The sequence below is a fragment of the Mesocricetus auratus genome, unplaced genomic scaffold (assembly GCF_017639785.1).
Source record: "Mesocricetus auratus isolate SY011 unplaced genomic scaffold, BCM_Maur_2.0 Super-Scaffold_100707, whole genome shotgun sequence".
Taxonomy (NCBI): Eukaryota; Metazoa; Chordata; class Mammalia; order Rodentia; family Cricetidae; genus Mesocricetus; species Mesocricetus auratus.
This window is the reverse complement of record NW_024429269.1, coordinates 1,487,677-1,493,965: the sequence shown is the minus strand read 5'-3', so window position 1 is coordinate 1,493,965 and position 6,289 is coordinate 1,487,677.

Below are 6,289 nucleotides of genomic sequence, written 5' to 3'. Positions count from 1 at the left end.
CTCATGGGAGTATAAACTGAATGTGGGGGCTGTTAAAAATCTGGTAAACACTAACAGGTTTCTGAATTCACAATGACCAAAAGTTAATTGAAAACCAAACATCCAATGAGTCTGTTTCTGGCTGTGCTCCCGGATTGCTCTGTGCAGTGTCACCTAAGCCTTGGTTCCGACTGCAAACAGATGCACTACGCACTCCACTGTGCCGCCTGACAGCAAGTGTTGCCTAGTCCACTGCCGCGATTTTACTGTACATACAAAGTGTTCTGCTCTATGGGAAACAAAGACTGAATAAGCTCCTACCACCATTCCTTATCATGAGTATCAAACCAGTGTTACCTTTGTTGTAGCTTTAGGATGTTCGATTTTTAAAAACTGCTGTTTGAGTTACTGACTTAAGTTTCATTAAAAAAGAACTGTTAAATAAAAAAAAAACCCCTGTTAAGTGATTTTGGAGCATTGTGGTCACGAAAGACTGGAAAGAGGCTGAAGAAACGGCTCAATGGTACTGAGTTTGCCGTGCAACCAGATTCAGAGCGCAGCCGCCATGTAACTAGCACATGCTTGTACGCACAGCTCTAGAGGCAGAGACAAAAATCTCTGGGTACTTGCTGGCTTCCAGTCTATCCAATTAAATCTAAGTCCGAGGTTCAGGGAGAGAGCCTGCCCCCAAAGAATATGCGGAGTGTTAGAGGCCACCTATGCCCTGTCCCAGCCTCCAGGCTCACACCTCACACATACGCTCTCCTAGATAAGCAAGCCCTCATGAAGGAAAAGCTGTGCCTGGCTCACGGTGAACACTCCCTCTTGCTTTCTGAACCTCCTCTGCTCCTCTCCTCACTCCCACTGGAACCAGCCCACTGACCTGGAACACCTAGTGGCAGTAGCCATTAGCCAGTAGCCATTTCCTCCAACTTCTTACCTTGACTTCGACAAAAGCTGTCTCTTTGGGCAGGAACAGCATTGACACTTAGCAAAGGAAATGAAGACCGACCTGGAGAAATAGCTGAGATGACTGGCTTCCCCACCCCCACGCCACACCTATTCATGCTGAACCTAGTGGTACTTCAAGCGACACCTTGAAGCTCTAAAACTCTTTGCACCAGTAATGCTGGTGCACTGTCTCCCAGCAGGCAAGGGAAGGAGGCAGACTTCAGAGTCACGCCACGCAACAAACCTCACACAAGAGGCTTATAGGGACGAGAAACCCCAGGAGGGAGGCTGCCTCTGCGTGGGGGAAAAGCAGCGGAGAACTGAGCAGAGACAAGGTTTAAGTAGGGTTTCTTGGGGCAGTGGTGGTGTGGAACTTTCTATTTGGCCCTGGAAAGTAAGGATGGTCTGAGCCACACGCTGGGGAAGCTGGATGAACTGAGAGGTAAATCAGTGGTATAGCTGGGGAACTAGTCAGTCCCGCTGTTCCAGCAGCGACACCAGTAGTTATATGTAGAACCTGCTGGAAAGGGTATGACCTGAACAGCTCGTTTATCCCACCATGCTGCTTTCACCCTGTGATGGGAATCAGCAAGGGTTCTTCACTGGATATCGTCCCTAGTTTTGGAAAAAGGAAGACCAGGGCACAAGTCCCAGACCACCCAGTGGGTAGGTAGTGGTAACTGAGTGCCACAGAGAATCAAGGCATTGTGAACGTTTGGGTATAGTGGCTGGGTGGTAGTACTAAGGATTACGGTGTTATTGCAGTCTGCAGAACCCATTGTGCCCCCAGAAGCATGTCTGTGACACCAAAGAGAGATGTGGGAGAGATAAGGGATGCTAGTGATATTTGGCTTGGAGCAATTAATGAGTGTTGAGGTGAGAGAGTCTAATGAGACCATAGGTGAGATCACAAATGGTGGCCATGAGTTTGACCTGGAGGGACACACAACAAGCATTCTCTAAGGTGACCTGGCAGGGTGTTATTCAATAATTTGGAGGTTAAGGTCTGAAACAAGAGATGGTGTAATAGGGAGGTAGAATCAATACCGTCTAAGAAGGGTACTATTAAGAATGTAAAGATAATTGAGGAGCTTTGGAGCCCTTCTACTTTGTCTATACCTAGGGGTTGAGAGTGGGATGTGTATCCTCTGTATTTTGATCATGCCTGATGGACAGCCATGATAAATGCTATAGTAAAGTTTACCAATGACCCCCCATCTCCCATCTGGAGTACCATGGGTCCTTACCTAGGATACAAAAGATCCCCCAACAGCATAAATGGTAGAATGCCTTCCTGAATATGCATTATGTCTCCTACAGGACCAATAAAGACAGCCTCCATAAGCCTCTGGTCGCTGTCAGCAGTAATTTCTAGTTTGATCATAGAGAGAGTAGGCATAGGGGACAGGTGTTTTAGAAGTTAAGGTAGCTGTTATAGGGACAAGCATCTCCTTTTGGCAACCTGCTGGTGAGCAGACTCCAGCTCCCATCATGAGAGTGGTCTGGCTAAACCATTAAATATAGGTTTCCTAAACCTTTGAAATCTTATTATTAACAATAGCACAAAGGGTGAAAGAAATCTGAAACATTTTTCACTACAGGAGACCACTTTCTTATACCTTTACAACATGCATATCTTAAAACATTAGTTTTCACACACTCAGACACTTTCTTAGTCTCTCATTGTTAACTGAAGTCCAGAGGTAAATTCTAAGCCCTCCAAGCAGCCATGGCAAGTGGCATTAGCGGTGGTGGCTGGCAGCTAGCATCATCAGAGAAAGCAAAACAAAACTAATAAATACAGAATATAGAACGCTCACACACTCAAAGGACACCAGTCAGAAACAAAGCATGCAGTGGCCACCATCACTCATACATTCAGCTGAGTCTGACCCATTCCCATCTCTTCTCCCATATTTATCTCAAGATTTATGGACACACCAGAAAACACAGAGACAGACAGACAGATTGTTCCAAACAACCAAGACCAGGTGGGTGGGTGGCACCTTCTTCTGAACTAGATGGGAGTGATAGGGTTTTGTAATTGGATGATGAGGATTTTGTTCGTCTATAGGCGGGGTTTTGGATGTCTAATACCTGGGGATGTACCTAGGAGGTTAGCAAGGGAAAAGGTATATTGGGATGTGTGATTTGGAGGAAGAGAAGGAAGGGAAGGGTCAGCAAGCCTGGGGTCAAATGGAATGGGGAAGCAAAATATAGGCTCCCACTCTGGCTAAAAGGTCCCTTCCCAGCAAGGGGACAGAACAGGTTAGTACTACTAGGAAGGAGTGGATAAGGTGCATATCCCTAAAGATACAACTAAGTCATAAGGTTTGGTAAAGTTGGTAAGGCTGTCCCCCTACCCTGACAACAGGGGAAGGAGAGATGCATCCTTAAAACACTGTCAGGACGAGGAAGTGGCCCAGTGTCTAAAAGGAAGGAGATAGGTTGTCCTGATACTGTGGTATTTACCTGATGTTCCTGTCAGAGATGGTCAGTGGAGCCAAGGGAGCCTGGCCCCATCATCCATGGCGAGACCTAGGAAGTTGACTGAAGAGTGATCTGGGCTTGATGTCCTTATACTACAAGGGACACAGAGGCAGTCAACACCATGATGCCCTTCTTGATGACACCTTGGACATGATTCAGGTGCTTTACAGGGATCTGGACAGGCCTGGAACCAGCGACCCTTCTGACTTTTGAAAAGGACCCAGAGGTTCTCAGGTTTTGGGAGGTCAGGGAGCCTAGGCAGCTGTTATGGCCAGTCAAAATGCCTTTGCTAGTAGCATCAGATATTTTTGTTGGGGGCTTTTTCATCTCCCCCATGGTACATCTTAAAGGTCGCAGCTAAGGCTTCTGCCTGTGGAGTCAGAAGTCCTTTCTTTAGACATTTAGTTTGGGGCCTAATATGTGGTAGGTCATGAGAAGTTCTTTTCTATCTGGGGTCTTGGGATCCAGACTGATATATTTTAAGAGGGCCTTCGGGAGACAGTCTAGGAATTGAGTCCATTTTTCGTGTTTGTCCTGGATAGCCTCTTGGATTTTTTCAAAATTAGCACCTTAAAGGTGGCCTTGTAGAGACTGGCTAGGAGGCAAGTTATAAATTGGTCTCTAGCTAGAATGCCCTCAGTAGTATTATAGCTGCACTCAGGGTCCTGATAGGGACCATCCCCCCAAACTGGGTGGGCAGCATTAGTTTGGTAGATTCATCTACATGTGTCCCAGCCTGGTTTCAGACTTGCTTGCACTCCTCAGGGAGGTTACTGGTGAGAATCATGCAAACGTCATGGAAGGTGAGGTTGTAAGATTGGGAGATATACTGGAACTATTGAAAGTGATCTGAGAGAGATCACTTAATAAGAAAGGGATGTATACCCTATGTCGTCCACCCTAGTAATCTCCCATCAAGGGAGAGCTTAGGCAAAATTAGGCCAGATAGGGGGAGGTAATACAGGGGGTCCCATGGTGGAACGGGAATGAGTAGTGGGGGACTAAGGACTGCCAGTGGCTGAAAGTGGGAGCCAGAGAGATTTGACTAGGGTGGCCTGTTACTGATATGGGAGAAGGGAGACTGGTGGGGCCAGAGGAGAAAGAGCTGTGGGTTGAGACCAATACTGAGGAGGCTTACTGGCTGGATCGAGAGCAGTGGTTTAGGCTTCATAGCTAGGAGCTAGGTGGGGAAACAGGAATAATAGAGAGAGGGCTTGGAGCAGGGATAAGAGAAAGCTGGACTGTAGGGAATGGGGAATCTTTCCATCTCCCCAAACATGTGCAGTATTTGTAAAGGTCCCAAATACCAAGATCTAGTACGCGATTAGGCAGTCATTTGGATGGATTGTCTAAGGGCTACTGAGGACAAATGTGATTGGAAAGGTGAATAAATTTAGGGTCCTTCGGGTCAGGTGCCAAGTGGAAAGGTCAAAAGTTTTCTAAAGGCATCCAAAGAGGGAATGAGAGGAGATGGGAGACACTGTTCCCATGATGAAGGGGAAAGAAAAATGTCACTGCAGCCTATAGTCACATGTCTCCCCAGGACTCAAGAACCAAATGAGAACCAAGTTGTTCATGGGTCATTACCACATCAACAGGAGTTGGGAGTTTAGCCTGGCTAAGCCAGAGGAGAGACTCAGCACCTCTGTAGAGGTACCAGGACTTTGTAAGAGGTCAGAAGGCCAGGGAAGAAACCGAGCTGGGGAGGAGGATGTTTTCAACCACAGGAAAGAGTTGGCAAATGGAATCACAAAGGCCAAAAGGGCCTAGAGGAGCTGAGGGATTATAGCAGCTCTGAAGGGAAGGCAGTAGAGGGTAGGAAGGGGAGCAATAGCTCAGTTGTGCCTAAGGAATGCAGCTCCAAGGGTGGGGGATGGGGTCGGGTGAAGAGGGCCAGCCATAACCTAAAGACCATGGCTGGGGAATACCTTGCTGTACACTCAATGAGAACCATTTACACTGAGAAGAAGAAACTTACCTAATTGCTACTGGCAGATGGGTTGCCAAATGACTGGTGAGCCAGAAGGTCTGTTGAAGTGGATTGGAGATGAAGGATAGGGTACCAGCGCAGTGCAGACCCTAAGGGAGAGCACAAACACCAGGAGATCCTATCCAAGTCATAGCAAGGGAAAGGTTTCCTGGCAGTTGGGAGGCAAGGAATGCCACAATCACACAAGAGGTTTATTGGGTCAGGCGGTGGTGGTGCACGCCAGGATGCAGATGCAGACGTAGGCGGAGTTTGAGGCCAGCCTGGTCTACAGAGCAAGTTCCAGGGCAGCATCCCACAATGCGCCTGGACTCTTGAAGGAGGGCCTAGACCCTATCCTGGATGACATGACAGACTCTGGAGATCCACCATGGAGGGCCTCACTCTACCTGAGGATCGGAATGGAGATTGGGTGGGGGACTGGGGGGCCTGGTGGGGAGGGATGGGGAGGAGGAGAGGGAGAGGGAGTTGAGATTGACATGTGAAACAAACTTGTTTCTAACTTAAATTTAAAAAAAAGGAAAAAACAAAACAAATGCAAACAGAAAAAAAGAAGAGGGAGATTTATTGGGAGGGAAACCCCAAGAGGGTGGCTGGGTCTCCTCGGGCAAGAAGCAGCAGAGAACTGGGAGCAGAAGACAGGGTTTATATAGGATTTCCAGGGGAGGGGGGCTGCTTTCCAGGGTGGCCTGCAATTGGAGGGATATGTGGCCCCATCTTGGGGCAAGTTCAGGGATTAGTGGGATTTTTCTTCTGTAGGGCAGGGCCTGGTCACTATCCCACATCCGGGGCAAGAGTGGGTATGAATGGCCATTAGAGAAGTCTGGGGGGGGGGGCTGACCATTGGAGTGCTTTAGGGCAGGGCCTGCTGCTCACCTGCCT